Source organism: Medicago sativa, chromosome 3 (assembly GCF_051527215.1).
Source record: "Medicago sativa cultivar Bolivia chromosome 3, Bolivia_mono, whole genome shotgun sequence".
Taxonomy (NCBI): Eukaryota; Viridiplantae; Streptophyta; class Magnoliopsida; order Fabales; family Fabaceae; genus Medicago; species Medicago sativa.
This window is the reverse complement of record NC_140751.1, coordinates 48,831,501-48,849,700: the sequence shown is the minus strand read 5'-3', so window position 1 is coordinate 48,849,700 and position 18,200 is coordinate 48,831,501. Positions and strand designations below refer to the sequence as shown.

The 18,200-nt window shown below is 35.0% G+C and overlaps 1 long non-coding RNA gene across 2 annotated transcripts; it reads left to right on the top strand.

Annotated features, from left to right (window-relative positions):
- The first annotated feature begins 3,726 nt into the window (after positions 1–3,726).
- LOC146937904 (uncharacterized) lies at positions 3,727–5,838 on the top strand. Of its 2 annotated transcripts, XR_015031062.1 has the most exons (3): positions 3,727–5,188; positions 5,289–5,461; positions 5,544–5,838. It is a non-coding gene; the product is annotated as an uncharacterized LOC146937904 (long non-coding RNA). The 2 variants fall into 2 exon arrangements; XR_015031061.1 differs by lacking the exon at positions 3,727–5,188 and having other exon boundaries at positions 5,199–5,461.
- Positions 5,839–18,200: the final 12,362 nt, after the last annotated feature.

Genomic DNA, 18,200 nt, shown 5'->3' with positions numbered 1-18,200 from the left:
TATTACAGATGTCAAATATGTATGATTTGGATTTTTTAGCTCAAAACTGAGTGAAAACATGTGTTTCTTGCGTTGCGGATTCCATTGATCTCGTCTGAGGTAAAATTGGTTTAAATCCTGCAAGCAATGAAAACTTGATCTCACCAATGATCTAAATGTATACTTTGACACTTCAATTTCTTTTCGATGGAAAATCGAAAGTGTAAATTGAAAGTAATGTAGCCTACCAACATAGGAAAGGGTTCCTTATCTACTAGAATAGTATCATGCCCAGAGTGTGCTTGATGCTAACACTTGAGCAATAAATATTGAGTTAATATTTGATTGGCTTTTAGTGCTAGTGGGAGATTGTTGGAGTAAGCCCTAATAGCCAATCTATGTTGATTGGGTTTGGCTTTGTATCATGATATTGATATAAGTATATATTGTGAATATATAATAATAAGGCATTTCTTTATTTATTTTGTTCTGTTTCAAAATATTAAAGTCCCTAGAATAGTTAGTCCGTTTAATGGAACATTAAGTATAACTTAATTGTGAGACCCCGTTAAACATAAGGAAACTATTCTTAAAGTATCCGTAGTCAAGCTTTATTGAGAAATGGGATATCATTAAAGCATAGAGACTATTATGTGGGTAGACTGATGATCACATCTCACAGATCATGGATAAAAGAGTTATCAAGTCTTCACATAGATATAAATATTAGGAGTAATATTTATATTGGATTGACCCGCTATGAGAATACTACATAGTAAAAGTTATGAAAAGTGTCATAAGATATTCTCATAGTGATAGTGGTGTATTCCACCCTTCGACCTGAAACCACTATGTACCCTAGATGTTGGAGTCGAGTGCTTTGTCACCATTCAAACGTTGTCCGTAACAGGATAACTATAAAGTTGGTTGATGGGTACTCCATGAATCATGCTGAGGGACATGAGTGACCTAGATGGAATTTGTCCCTCCACATAACAGGAGAAATGTCTACGGGCCCAATATTGAACTAGACAAGGATGACACAGTCTATGCCATGTGTTCAATATAGACATGAGGGCAAAAGGGTAATTATACACATGATCATTATCACAGAAAGGTTTCGTCAGATCACATGTCATTCTCGTCACTTGGGTAGCAGTGATGTGTTGCTAGATACCGCACACTGTTTATAATATTAAAGATGTGATTTAATATTATTGCCAACGTTATGAGAACCTATAGGGTCACACACAAAGGACAGATAGAAGAGAGAAATAAATAAGTAAGACTTATTTATAAAATAATAAGTAAGACTTATTAGTAATTAAATAATTAAATATGACTTTATAATTTAATTTACGAAAAATAGAGAAACGTGGTCCACCGTAAGGTACGGTGTACTTAAGTGATGTCTTGCTGACCACACAAGTGGTTCTATAAATAGAACCCTTGTGCTGAAGCATTACTAACTTTTTGTGAGTGCTTAACCTGATTCACAAAAGTTGTGAAACCCTAGCCGCCACTCTCTAAACCTTGTTCTCTCTGAATCTCCGTTGGAATTGGCTAGCACCGGTCATCGGAGAAGTTCTGTTCGTGTGGACTGAGTAGAGGCATCGCTGCTTTGCTTTGCTCGTGATCAGAGATATTTCTTCTACAAAGGTTCTGCGCTTCAAGAGGTAAACACATGAATCCTTAAAGTGTTTAAGCATGTGTTCTGTTTGATTTGTGATTAATGATTTAATCAAGATCCGTTTCAATGGGATTTGTTCCGCTAAGAGGATTATAAATTTTTGAAAAACCTCTCTTAAAATCCCTTCACGCATTGCCAAGAATACGCTCTACGTATCAAGGCCTAATCATAACATAATCATGGCACGATTCTAAACCGGACGATTAGGGGAAACCTAAGATCGTCATCGGTATCATATTCTTTACTTGCTCTATTCAATGCCTTATAATTATCATGTAGCATTTAATGCTCTTATTCTTGAACGTAAACGTGCATGGAGTCATTCTTGCATAATCATAAACATAACATACATAATCGTATCTAAGTTCATTCATTAGGTTAGCGTTGAACAAACAGTCATTATCTTGATTCATTTTATGGATGGTCCCGGGTGGAGTAACCCCGAGAACAATCCCATCATGACCGATGTACGTACATCAGACTCCCTCAGTGTCGTGCGATCCCCTTACGGAGCCTTCCCCGTTCCCATCATGAGAACCCCTTGAATCCATACCTTCATGGATTGCAAGAGACACGAACACCTACATCTTAATTACTCAGTACCATGCGATCCCCTTACGGAGCCTTCCCCGTTCCCATCACGAGAACCCCTTGAATCCATACCTTCATGGATTGCAAGAGACATGGCACCTACATTACATTAATCATGGTCTTGTCATACATTTAGGTTAAACCTAGTCATGCATACATATTTACCTCGGATCCTTGATCGATCCGATTAATGGTAAATTCATACTTGCTCATGCTTATCATTCTTGCTATCTTTCTAGTTCTCGACACTATGTCGAGGCTCTAGCTTTCCCTTGCTTAAAGGATAATTTGCTACTCGATTCATAACATGATTCTCTCATTTGCCATACTTTACTAACTTGCATAATACTTGCCTCTTTAACATAAGAATCTTACTATCATTGATCATCATTTGGGGCCTTGGTTTGAGGGGTTTATTTTTATAAAAGACTGCACAAAAGATCCGGAACGGAAAAACACCGAATTTGCCTGAACGAGCAAGCAACACCAGAAGGTACCACTTGCTCGCCATTGCAAGCTCCTTTAATTGCCGTTGCGAGTTCACATACTCGCCGTGGCGAGTTGGTGGCGAGTAGCACTCCAGGGAGGGTGTTTTGCTCGCCTAGGCAAGCTGTTTGCTCGCCGTGGCGAGTTATGACAGTCCAGACCTGCAAAAATGGTGTTTTTGACCCAAAAACCTCAAACCAAGTGTCTCTAATCATGTTATGACCCTTAGAGGTCATAGGAAACATTGTAAAACATTTTCATGGCAAGTATTAGCAATTATAGCAAGCATAGCAAAAAGGGGCAACTAAACATATACTTTAAACCCTAGAATTTTCATGTTGTTCATATTAATCATTCATGGCATAAACATAATCCCAATGGGTGGGAAATCTATCTATGGAACTCACCTAATCAAGCTCTTGCATCATCTCCAAGCTCCAAGCTCAATCATGCCAAAACCTTAGTTTTGTTCCTCTTGCTTCTTTGGCTCAAACTTTACCAATCTTGTTGTTCTTTCTTGCATACAAAGACACCTTGATTCTTGATTGATCATGAAGAAACCATACTTGAATCATCTTCTAACCCACCATGAATTAAACCCTTAGTTGTTCTTGCTTAATTCATCAACCCCATGAAACCCCATGATGGAGAAGGAGAAGAGGGAGAGTGGCGTGAGAGATAGAGAGAAGGGAGAGGAAAATGTTTTCCAACAAGTGAAGAGAGAGAAATGGAAAAGGGTAATAAGATATTTTGCCACCCAAAACATATAAATAATCATTTCCGTGAAATTACAATAATACCCTTGCCTCAAGCGTGTTTAAAACGACTCTGATGCTTTTCCCGTAAAAAGCTGACATGTCATAAAATATTTCCATTTACTTACTTTTCTTTGAATTAATTCCTCTAGCACAATCAACGGGTAATATCTCGATACTGACAGGCGGGATATTACACCGACCCTTTTCTGTTTACGGCGACGGCGGCGACGACCAAAGGTCCAACCTTCATCCTCACTTTTCTCATCTCTCTCCCATCCATATTCTTATTTCGTCAACACCTTCATCATTCTCGACGGCCGACGACCGTCACACACTCTCACCACCACCACCATCGCCGCCTCATATCTGACACCACCGTCATTCTTGCAATTGTGTCCCATCGTCCCCATCAGAACCCAGAAAACACAACATTCAAAATCAGCAAAACAAAACATAGATCTTAACTAGAAACACAATCATTAACAAGATCTCAATTTTCAGATGTATTGTTCGAATCTGAGCAAAAAAGAAGAAGAGAGTTTGTTTGGATTTTCAGATGAGTGAAATGAAGTTTGCGACAATAAATTAGGAGTTGTTCCCTTTGATTTGCTCACACGTTTTTTTATTGTGTTGGGCTCATTGCTGGACTGCATCTACAGATTTACCACTCTCTATTGTCGGACTGCCTCTATTGCTGATTCTCCATCTTTGTTGAAGGTGAGATCTATCTCAAATTTTTCCTTCAATTTGTGGGTTTGAGGGTTGTAATTTAGGGATTTTGTGTTTTGAAAATGGTTTTGAAAAATTACATTGAATAATGTTAATAATTGAAAAACAACTTTAGTTTTGAAATTGGTAAACACTGATAAACTCTTCTTAGTTTCGAAATTAGTAAACACTGATTTTGAAATTAGTTTTTCAAAATCAAAGTTAATTTTTTGCATTTAATGAATTAGGTTTAATGTTATAAGCACTTATCATGATAGTTTTCTAGGTTTTTAGTATTTAATTTGCTGATAATACTAGACTTGATAAAGATGATGAAGAATTTTGAGAATCACTTAAGCTTTAGATAATGTTGGTTTGGTTGAATGGTGTTGGAAGTATAATTGAGGATCAAGTGTTTAGGGATGGTTTACATCTATTGCAGCTCGATTCAATTCAATCAAAATAATAGTGAATCTTCTTGCTTGTCGCCAAAATTCAATAGAACATCTGACATATCTCGTGGCCAATATAGGATGATATTAAATTTGGACATCATATAATTACGGTGTGGCATTGCCATGCACCACCATCAAGATGAATTGAATTCAACCATACCTTGAATTTTGGTGGAGGGTTATCTTGAGATAAGAATAGTGAAGACTTGTGCAGCCTCTCATTCACCTTTGATCCATCAAATTGAGGTGTTGAGAATATTGTGTATTTAATTTAAATTTGCTCAAGGTTTGAGTCATTTTGTTTCAGCATGTTTAAACATCTTTCCACTGATGGGATGTGATTGTTATGCAAACTGATGATTAATGTTAATTTTTGTTTGTTACAACTTTTAACATAATTGGTTTGCTTATGTTTTCTCTGATAGACATATAGCCTACTTGTTTGGTGGAACATTTGTTATTTGTATATTGTTCTTGTTCTTGTATCATTTGGTTTTGATTCTTTCTATATCGCAACAGAGGTCATGTATTTAAACAATTTTTTTGCTGTTAGACCAGACAAATTGTCAAATTGATCCAAAATCCTTGAAATTTAGGAAGAACAATTATGGCAAGCCTGAGGTGTGTCTTTCTATTCTTAATTATTTATTGTTTGTAACTTTTGAAAGATTGCCTTTGTTGCAAATATTTCTCTCTATGTTGCTTTTCTTATACATTTGTATACAGGACATACATCAATGACGCAAAATGGGCCATCTGAAACACAAAAAATTCATGTGGCAAATGAAAGTAATGTAAGTACACTTAGATTTGGTTTCAAAGTTTGTATAAATGTCCCAGACTAAAGCCATAGATGTGTAAATGGTTCATTTTCAGGTACAGTTAAGGCATGTTTTTGAAACGAAATCATTGATAGAAGTCAATAAAAAATCCGAGTCAAGCTCAGAAGAATCAACTTCAAGCAACTACGTTCAATTTTTTGAATTTTATTTTATTATGTGATGTACTAATTCGGCCATGTATATGATATGGCTAACTTATTTAGTTTTAGTTTTATTGTTTGAAGCACTTATTCCATCATGTATTTTCTATTGTTTGATGTACTACATTTTATCACTTTTGATATTTCAGTGATAACTCGCCTTAAAATAATATTGTTTTCACAGGAAAATTATGTATAACCAAATATTTGAAGTGTGTAACCGCAATTTTACAAAGGCGTAACCATGTTTTTTTTTCATTCATGTGTTTAAAACTAGTCGTCTCTAAGTTTGCATGCCTCACAATAGAAAACTAATGGAAGACATTCTAAAATTGTGGTTATATTGTTCGTTTATTTGGTTATATGTAACTTACATGTGCAAAAGAAAAATCAATTCAAGCCAATTGTCAGTGGGACATTCTAATTTATGAAAAAATAGTGGTCACGCATATGTAAAATGTGGTCATACAGACCATATATTTGGCTAGTTTATATTTCCCAGATGTAAATAATTTCGTTTTAGGCGAATCGAACGCATGATCTCATTTGATCACTGCATTAAAAGCCTTTCAAACGATAAATAACTTCTGAAATTCCGGCAGGCTAGCTTTCATGTGTTTTATACGATGTTATGATCAGAATGTCGAGTAAGATGTTTTAACATCGAGCTAGCAGAAAACAGACAGATATAGGTAAATATAACAGATATAGAATTTTAGCGCATCAGTTATAAGTTGTTTTTTTATGTGATGTTTCAGATCCAGATCCGCAGGAAACAGATGTTCCGTTTAATGTTCCAACATCATTCTGGCAGTAAGCATAAACAAACAGCAAAATAAACGACAGGGAAGTAAAAGGCAAAGAGAGTTTGTTGACCCAGTTCAGCACAACACGCTTACATCTGGGGGCTACCAAGCCAGGAAAGAAATCCACTAGTGTAGTCCTTATTCAATAGCTCTCAGTAAACTCCTCGTTTACACTATATGACCTAGGACCTACCCGTCTAGACTTCAACCTAGGAACTCCTAGATCTGAGATCCCATCTCACTATCCTAATGGTCAGTCACTGCCCCAGTGACCTATCAGACCTCAAACACAAAAAGATAGAAGTTACATTCCAACACAAACAACCAAACCTTGTTTCACAACTTCGGTTTGATGCACAAGAGTATCAATACTCACAAAACTCAGTCCTAAACTGTAATATCCCTCCATGAGATTTTTTTTAAGCCAAGGGTAAAATGGGTATTTTCCAACCAAAATTCATTTTATAAAAATTATTCCACCACAACTTCTACACAATTCTAGTTTCCTTCTCTTTCTAAAAATATCTTACCTTTCTCTCTCTAAAGAAAATATCACAAAGTTTCTCCCCTCCTTCTCTCTAGGACCATCGGCCACCACCAAACTCTCACCATCTTCATTTTAATCAATCCTTCCATGAATCCTTTAGCTTAAACCTCAAATAAGTTTCTTGTGGTGCCATTAGCAACTATTAAGCAAGCAAAACTCTTCTCTTTCTCTCTAGTAAGCAAACAGCCCCTTTCTTGTTTATTTCCAAAATCACCATTTTTCATTCTTAATCCATTGGAATTATTGGAAAGCAAGTTTCTAGGAGTACCCTTGATGTTTTAAAGCATTGGAGTAATTGGAGGAAGAAGGAATTTAGCTAGTGGCTTGGAGTTGGAGATTTTGCCACAAAGTGTTCTAGAGGAATCTCCACAAGATTGTGAGTTCCTTTAGTTCGTAAAACTTCCCTTTGGGTATTTTAATTATGCCCTTAGAATGATAATATATGATTTTGATTCATTAGGAAATAATTAGCGATGATATAACATTAGGTTAATTCCCCTTGCTAGTATACTCTAAAAATAGCTCTTATGATGTTAAATATGTTTATGGTGATGTTGAAATTGGAGGAAGGATAATTTAATAGGTTTTAGTGTATGTCTGCACAATTTCGGCTAGAACTCTGGAAAGTAAATTTGTTATATTTTATAGCTTTGACACAATTCTTTGATAGTGTAAATGAAGCTTTTATGGAAATAAATGGCTTTAGCTTGGTTAAGAATTTTAATACTCATTTTATCAAATTTGTAGCCGAAATGTGTATAATGTCCTATGTGAGTATTAGTGGGTAGATTAAATGATTTATTAGAGTTTATTAGTAATGATATCGTTACTTGTGTATTGACATTGATAGTTCATGGATTTAAAGAAGTATATAGATGATTATTAATAAAAAGAACATATAAAGTTATATGATATGTGTATAGATAATTTAAGAACTTGTTTGGAATTGGATTAAGATGGTGATTGATGGAATATCTATGAATTATTAGAATAAGTTGGCATAATTATAGCATGACTATTATGCCATATGAATGGTACATTTCAAACAAAATATATGTGAGATAGTATAATGATTATTTCTGAATTAGGTATCCTTATTAGTGTATCCAAAAATCTCTTTTATGTTAATAAGTATGTTTATGCTAGTATAAATGTTGGAGGGAAATTCTATCAAGACAATTGATGTATAAAAATTATAGAAATGATTTGAAAGAAAATTTGAAATGCAATCTATGAGTAATATGTTCACAGTGAATTATAGAAAGTCACAGAAAAATGGAAATGAGAAGAAAAATTGAAATGAGTAACATGCTCAAAGAAAAGAAAGAAAGAAAAAAATAATAATAAAAGAAAATATGAAAAATCCGTTTGCTACAACGAGAGATAATGTAGCCTATGACGTACGGGTCATAGTAAACCGTTTGCTACAACGAGAGATAATGTAGCCTATGACGTACGGGTCATAGTAATCCGTTTGCTACAACGAGAGATAATGTAGCCTATGAGGTACGGCTCATAGTAACGAATGAAATGTATAATTAATGATATTAAATTTTAAGTCAAGAATTATTCGAATAATATTTGAAAGAGAACAAAAATAAAATTATGGAACCAAGGAAAAATTCTAAGGACCCTCCAACATGAATACTAACTTAGCATATGCATATTAACATAAAAATTATGTTTAGAATGAGTTAGCTACGAAGAAATATTTCAGGGGCATTTTACCAATAGTTGGAAATGAGGAATTGCGTACTAAATTTATGTTAATTTCTCGATAAGATGGAATCTATATGCATAAGGCCATGTAAAATTCTTATTAAGATTTAAGTTTAGAGATTTGATGTGATCAAATAGCGTGGATACGATTTGTGATTAAAGAAATTTAAATAGTGAGAAGGATTAGAGACTAAGGGATGATAGTCAAAATTAGGACTTAACTTTGCTATGATATATTATGAGTCGGTTGATTTATCTTATTTCCTTGAATGATTGTCTTAGTGTTGCTGATGATATTCTAGATCAAGTAGGAACTTTTGGAATTATTATGGTGTTGATGCCTTTAGTTTAATTTTTCCTTCGAAGTGTTTTTTTTATGATTTCAAATCGATTTTGAATCAATATCATTGAGGCTGAAATAGGATTGGAGAATATAGTTAGTATTGATGTATCTGCAGCTATTTGGATGTTATGATGTTTTATTTTGAGTTGTACAAGTAGTATGAAAATAAAAACGTTATTTGGAGATTCTGGCAGATAGAACAGGTTTTTAAAACAGGATTTACATCTTGGATAGTTGAAAATACAGAGGAAACTCTGTCGAAATTTCAGTGAATTTTTATTTGTTTATTTAGTTGTCAAGTTTGTTTAATAGGCTTGCCGGCTAGAATGATCTAGTTCGTGCGCCAGTCACGATGATTGTTTTTGGGTCGTGACAAAGTTGGTATCAGAGCAGGTCGATTCAGATCGTGCCTTGGGTCAATGGAATTTAATAAGATGTAAGGTGTGAAGAAATAAATCAGAGTGGCGCAGTGGAAGCGTGGTGGCTGGTACCTATGCAGTTTAAATTAGTCAGTCAAAAAGAATTAGTTAGTAATGGACGTATGTTGGAATCTAAAGTTGAAATTATGTAGAAATTGTTTATGCTTATTAGCAAATAAATTTCTAAAATTTCGAGGACGAAATTTCTTTAAGGGGGGTAGAATGTAATATCCCTCCATGAGATTTTTTTTAAGCCAAGGGTAAAATGGGTATTTTCCAACCAAAATTCATTTTATAAAAATTATTCCACCACAACTTCTACACAATTCTAGTTTCCTTCTCTTTCTAAAAATATCTTACCTTTCTCTCTCTAAAGAAAATATCACAAAGTTTCTCCCCTCCTTCTCTCTAGGACCATCGGCCACCACCAAACTCTCACCATCTTCATTTTAATCAATCCTTCCATGAATCCTTTAGCTTAAACCTCAAATAAGTTTCTTGTGGTGCCATTAGCAACTATTAAGCAAGCAAAACTCTTCTCTTTCTCTCTAGTAAGCAAACAGCCCCTTTCTTGTTTATTTCCAAAATCACCATTTTTCATTCTTAATCCATTGGAATTATTGGAAAGCAAGTTTCTAGGAGTACCCTTGATGTTTTAAAGCATTGGAGTAATTGGAGGAAGAAGGAATTTAGCTAGTGGCTTGGAGTTGGAGATTTTGCCACAAAGTGTTCTAGAGGAATCTCCACAAGATTGTGAGTTCCTTTAGTTCGTAAAACTTCCCTTTGGGTATTTTAATTATGCCCTTAGAATGATAATATATGATTTTGATACATTAGGAAATAATTAGCGATGATATAACATTAGGTTAATTCCCCTTGCTAGTATACTCTAAAAATAGCTCTTATGATGTTAAATATGTTTATGGTGGTGTTGAAATTGGAGGAAGGATAATTTAATAGGTTTTAGTGTATGTCTGCACAATTTCGGCTAGAACTCTGGAAAGTAAATTTGTTATATTTTATAGCTTTGACACAATTCTTTGATAGTGTAAATGAAGCTTTTATGGAAATAAATGGCTTTAGCTTGGTTAAGAATTTTAATACTCATTTTATCGAATTTGTAGCCGAAATGTGTATAATGTCCTATGTGAGTATTAGTGGGTAGATTAAATGATTTATTAGAGTTTATTAGTAATGATATCGTTACTTGTGTATTGACATTGATAGTTCATGGATTTAAAGAAGTATATAGATGATTATTAATAAAAAGAACATATAAAGTTATATGATGTGTATAGATAATTTAAGAACTTGTTTGGAATTGGATTAAGATGGTGATTGATGGAATATCTATGAATTATTAGAATAAGTTGGCATAATTATAGCATGACTATTATGCCATATGAATGGTACATTTGAAACAAAATATATGTGAGATAGTATAATGATTATTTCTGAATTAGGTATCCTTATTAGTGTATCCAAAAATCTATTTTATGTTAATAAGTATGTTTATGCTAGTATAAATGTTGGAGGGAAATTCTATCAAGACAATTGATGTATAAAAATTATAGAAATGATTTGAAAGAAAATTTGAAATGCAATCTATGAGTAATATGTTCACAGTGAATTATAGAAAGTCACAGAAAAATGGAAATGAGAAGAAAAATTGAAATGAGTAACATGCTCAAAGAAAAGAAAGAAAGAAAAAAATAATAATAAAAGAAAATATGAAAAATCCGTTTGCTACAACGAGAGATAATGTAGCCTATGACGTACGGGTCATAGTAAACCGTTTGCTACAACGAGAGATAATGTAGCCTATGACGTACGGGTCATAGTAATCCGTTTGCTACAACGAGAGATAATGTAGCCTATGAGGTACGGCTCATAGTAACGAATGAAATGTATAATTAATGATATAAAATTTTAAGTCAAGAATTATTCGAATAATATTTGAAAGAGAACAAAAATAAAATTATGGAACCAAGGAAAAATTCTAAGGACCCTCCAACATGAATACTAACTTAGCATATGCATATTAACATAAAAATTATGTTTAGAATGAGTTAGCTACGAAGAAATATTTCAGGGGCATTTTACCAATAGTTGGAAATGAGGAATTGCGTACTAAATTTATGTTAATTTCTCGATAAGATGGAATCTATATGCATAAGGCCATGTAAAATTCTTATTAAGATTTAAGTTTAGAGATTTGATGTGATCAAATAGCGTGGATATGATTTGTGATTAAAGAAATTTAAATAGTGAGAAGGATTAGAGACTAAGGGATGGTAGTCAAAATTAGGACTTAACTTTGCTATGATATATTATGAGTCGGTTGATTTATCTTATTTCCTTGAATGATTGTCTTAGTGTTGCTGATGATATTCTAGATCAAGTAGGAACTTTTGGAATTATTATGGTGTTGATGCCTTTAGTTTAATTTTTCCTTCGAAGTGTTTTTTTTATGATTTCAAATCGATTTTGAATCAATATCATTGAGGCTGAAATAGGATCGGAGAATATAGTTAGTATTGATGTATCTGCAGCTATTTGGATGTTATGATGTTTTATTTTGAGTTGTACAAGTAGTATGAAAATAAAAACGTTATTTGGAGATTCTGGCAGATAGAACAGGTTTTTAAAACAGGATTTACATCTTGGAAATGTTGAAAATACAGAGGAAACTTTGTCGAAATTTCAGTGAATTTTTATTTGTTTATTTAGTTGTCAAGTTTGTTTAATAGGCTTGCCGGCTAGAATGATCTAGTTCGTGCGCCAGTCACGATGATTGTTTTTGGGTCGTGACATAAACAAGTATCACAGGCGACACAAGAAGGAACACAGTAAAGATTCTAAACCTGCATCAACATGATACAAGAGTAGAATACACGGAAGACGACTCAAAACCCTAAAAATCTATTCTTTTACAAATCGATGGTTTTGATAAATTACAACTCAACTAAAGGTCCATCTCAAAGTATCAAGGTGATACAAAGAGAGGCTCACAGATATCGCACGAGTTGAAACCCTAATGACTCAATCCAATATTCTTGAATTGGTAAATAAAACTAGGGTACAAGTCTTCCTTATATAGCCTTTCAAAGCATGGGTATTTTCGTAATAGGCTAAACATATATTTGTATCAAATATTCTCTTCAGAAATATGTTGAAACAAATATTCTTTAGAAAATATATTTTGTAAAATCTGTTTTGAAAATATATTTTACAAGTATGGTAACTCTTAAAAAGTAGGAACATTTTTAGGAACTTCCATATACACCACCAAGGAAATCTAAAATATTGTTTATATTTTAGAAACAAATCTTCCAGTTTATTCTGGGCAATAACGCGCTGCTTGGTGAACAAGAAATAGGGTGTGGTTTCCTTACTGAGATAAGGATTGCGTGAACCAAGCCACATGAACCGGGCACACTGAACCGTGCGAAGATGTTGGAACATTGTATCCAACATACACGAGTATTTGTTTTAGCAACAATGAAGCCAATACCCAAATACTCAACAATCTCCCCCTTTGGATTTATTTGTTGTTAAAACAAATCTTCGACCATTCAGACAAGGTAGAGAGATACCACACATACATTTCTTCATCCGCAACCATGAAGAAAAGTAACTGCAAAATGGACACGTTAAATCATCATCCAACACATTTATCCAGCATCTTGCAGAGATGCCTAAGCATATGTTAGAACATCAGTTCCAACTTACAGAACGAGGATATTTGTTTTAGCAATGATGCAGTCAACACAAATACCCAACAATCTCTCCCTTTGGCAAATTTTTGGCTAAAACAAATTAAGGCCAATACTTATGAAACAGAGGGATACAAAAATACCATTCCTCCAAGAGCAAGAGCACACACCTATGAAGAAACAGCTAGCACACAAAATCCACAAAGATACCATAGATACACTTCCTCAAGTCATCACGAACACATATTCAAGAAGAAGAAGTAGCAGGTAGTATCACTCTAGAAAAAGCAAAAGTGTGCATACATAGAATGCCTCACAGATCTTCAATCACAGCTTAAGCTGGCAGAGGTATTACACTAGATCAGAGACATGCAGCAGTGGATCAGATCAATAGCATAGTCTCAAGAGCTAAGGAAAAATAAATTCCTGAGCTACAACTAGGGAACATAAGTTCTTGTACAGATGATGAAGAGAGAACCAGATTTCTCTCAAGAGCAGAGGAAAAATAAATTCCAATGCTACAGTCAAGGAAGATAACTTCCAACACAGAAGTGGAGAGATGCAAGCTCTCTCAAGAGCAGAGGAAAATCAAGTTCCAATGCTACAGACATAGGATGTTCCAACATCCTTTAGCACATCAGACAGGAGAACCTGCCACACATAGAGGCAAGGGAAAAAATAAATTTCCCATACCTACAGAGTACTGTCACCAACCAACCATAGAAGCACAGAAACTTACATTCCTATACTTATATGTGACAGACTTGGATGTCTTCAGAGAACTATCACAACCAGCATATAGAAGTCAGGAAACACAAATTCCCAAACTTACAAGTGATAGAAACAAATGTTTAAACTTCTGACTCAACATCCTTCACCCAGCTTGGTCTAAGCACAAGCACATATAGAAGTATCACTCCCCCTGAATATATGAACTTATGAGTGACTACTTATAGGAACATTCCATTACTCCCCCTGAATACATGCATACAAAAAATCTGAACAGTCAAAAACTCCTAATGCATAGACATATAAGATTCAGGATCTGGGCATAGACATTCTAGGAATATTCACAAGCTAGCAATCCTATCAGCAGATACATGCTAGCAGACCTATCAAAGGTCACACACAACAACTTTAACATTAATAAGTCATCCAGACAGGTTCCATAATATAAGACAGTAGTAGGGAACCTGTACACTAGGAATTCTAAGAAAATAAAATCTCAGAATTACATCAAGATGTTGCAGCTTAAGTGGCAACATCTGCACAAAGTCTCGTAGACACGTTCCAACCTAGGATAGAGCATTTGCAGGGAACATGTATAGTATCTTGAGAAAAGTAGATCCTCAGAGGCACAGATATGTTCTAGGACAAGCGCTAACATCTACACCAGTCTTCTTAGACATGTCCCAACATATCAGAGAATGTCAGCAAGGAACATGTACAAGCATATAAATTACTGAGAACAGATTCTCAGATTATCATGAAAACCTATCAAACCAACAAGATGTTGCAACATGAGAGCCAACATCTACACATAGTCTTCTTAGACATGTTCCAGTATTCTAGAGAACATCAGCATAGAACATGTACAACAGATACAACAGAAGGTCTGAGAAAAGCAAATTCTCATAGCAGAACTAGAAGATGTTTCAGCTTCAGTAACAACATCTACTTACCATCTGGCTGACTTAGTTGCAAAATACACCAGAGAATACAGGCATAACAGACAAACAACCAGAGACATGGATACATGCCATACATGCAGAATAACATATATACATGTTACAGGCATACAACCATACCATTTTTCTCCCCCTTTTTAGCCACAAAATATGCCAACACCTTGAATAAAGTCTTGAATAAACCCCTAGGAGTACTTTCTATATCTTCTGCACTGCCTACCTAGTTAGCATCACAATATCCAATTAATTTGGAATTTTCACTGTCAGAGTATAGAATGTCATAGTCACTACTCCCATTGATGTGCTTCAGAATCCTTTTCACTTGAGTCAGATGACTCATCTTTCAGCTCAACTTGCTATCTGGCACAAACCCCTACAACAAAGGTTATATCAGGTCTGCTTGCAGTAAGATATAACAGACTTCCAATCATGCTTCAGTACATGATTTGATGCTTGAAGTGAGATATAACTGTCTTCCAATCATGCTTCAGTACATGATTTGATGCTTGAAGTAGGATATAACAGACTTCTAATCATGCTTCAGTACATGATTTGATCAACATCAACCCCTTTTTCATATTTTAACAACTTCAAGAAAGTGGCAGCTGGTGTTCTCTTGTGACATGTATCGTTCATGCCAAACTTCTTTACTATCTTTGCATACTTACTCTAGGAAATAATTATGAATTCTTCCATCTGTTTGACTTGTATACCAAGAAAGTAAGTCAGTTCTCCCATAAGTCTCATACCAAATTCAGATTGCATTTGATGAACAAAATGTTGGACCATCTGGTTCCACATTCCTCCAAACACACTATCATCTACGTATATCTGGGTTATCACAAGTCTCCCCTTTTCTCCTTTGACAAACAAAGTCTTGTCTGTCCCTTCTTTTCTGTATCCTTGATCAAGAATTTTGTAAGTCTTTCTTAAGTTCTTCATGCATATATACTTCAGGAGGTACCAGAAGTCCACAAATTAGCATAATACAATATCGTCTAAAAATGCATAGATCCAGAAGGTCAATCAAAGTACAGAATACCATAAGGATTACAGACCAATGACATGCTACAGGAAGAACTTCATGAGCCAAAATGAAGTTTAGACAGATGGAATGTTTCAACTTCATTGGGCACATCAGCATGGCATCGGGAAAAACATGAATGTTCCAGAGTGCAGCAAGAGCGCTTCCAGATGTTCCAACAATGTCTGGAACATAATCCGCACCACACAACTTACAGTGCAACATGAGAGGAGATTCCCTCTTCTTAGCAATAACATTGGCAGTCTTAATACTAGGGTGCTGGTCTAAAATAATTCCAACCATGTGGCAATATCAGTGGAGTGAGTGGTAGGGAATCAGTTTGCTGCAACAATCTTGATTATCAGTCACCTCTAGCTTAGGTATATTGATCTCTTCAACCCAAAAAAAAACTTGCTGATGGTGTTCTGAAAGAATTTGACACATTCTCTTCTAACATAGGCTTTTTGGAACTTCTTGCTAAGAGGATAGTCAGACACATAAAGGATATACACCAGAAACTCCTTCATCAGCTTTCTTTCTAGGGTTGACGTCCCACTATTCAGGATAATATTCTTGAGAATATCAATTGTACTCAAATTGACCCAACGTAATGTTGGAACACCTTGTTCAACATTATATTTTCCTTCATCCACACAAGGTTAGAAAAACTGCCACCAGCTGTTGAGTACTCCAATCCATCAGTAGATTGGGATTATTTCTTGAATAGAGGAATATTAGATCATATGAACAAACTAGTGGAATGCAATCATACCTTCTTTCATTTAAACACAAGAATTCAACTTGAAAGAGAGTAACAAACTTCAGCATTACTTCAAAATAGCATCTTCAAAATAATAGTAATGCATAGTTGGACATGTTGAAGTGTTTCCAAGAACATCTGAGACACATACAGCAGAATAGAGATAGAACCCAGCCTCACAGAGAAACCCAGGGAGAAATAAACTCCAATAAGCAACCAATTTCAGAGAAAAATAAATTCTCACAATATGATGTTTGAACATATGATAAGACATCAGTTCAACAGAATACACATACCCACATCCAGCCATGCTTTAATAAATCATGACATCATCATGCCAGTAAAAAGTAATGCTCTTCTTCAACAGCAGATTATCAAAACAAAAACATACTACTCCCCTTTAATAGGCACACACACACACACACACACACACACACACACACACACACACACACACACACACACACACACATATATATATATATATATATATATATATATATGAATAAAAGAACAACTCAAATACCTCTTTCCTTGAATCTGTCCAAGAGTCCAGAATTTATCTTCCCTGGAGCTCACCCAGTAGCAGGTCGGGTGCCTGCTCTGATACCAATTGAAATTCCGGCAGGCTAGCTTTCATGTGTTTTATACGATGTTATGATCAGAATGTCGAGTAAGATGTTTTAACATCGGGCTAGCAGAAAACAAACAGATCTAGGTAAATATAACAGATATAGAATTTTAGCGCAACAGTTATAAGTTGTTTTTTTATGTGATGTTTCAGATCCAGATCCGCAGGAAACAGATGTTCCGTTTAATGTTCCAACATCATTCTGGCAATAAGCATAAACAAACAGCAAAATAAACGACAGGGAAGTAAAAGGCAAAGAGAGTTTGTTGACCCAGTTCAGCACAACACGCTTACATCTGGGGGCTACCAAGCCAGGAAGGAAATCCACTAGTGTAGTCCTTATTCAATAGCTCTCAGCAAACTCCTCGTTTACACTATATGACCTAGGACTTACCCATCTAGACTTCAACCTAGGAACTCCTAGATCTAAGATCCCATCTCACTATCCTAATGGTCAGTCACTGCCCCAGTGACCTATCAGACCTCAAACACAAAAAGATAGAAGTTACCTTCCAACACAAACAACCAAACCTTGTTTCACAACTTCGGTTTGATGCACAAGAGTATCAATACTCACAAAACTCAGTCCTAAACAAGTATCAATACTCACAGTAAAGATTCTAAACCTGCATCAACACGATACAAGAGTAGAATACATGGAAGACGACTCAAAACCCTAAAAATCTATTCTTTTACAAATCGATGGTTTTGATAAATTACAACTCAACTAAAGGTCCATCTTAAAGTATCAAGGTGATACAAAGAGAGGCTCACAGATATCGCACGAGTTGAAACCCTAATGACTCAATCCAATATTCTTGAATTGGTAAATAAAACTAGGGTACAAGTCTTCCTTATATAGCCTTTCAAAGGATGGGTATTTTCGTAATAGGCTAAA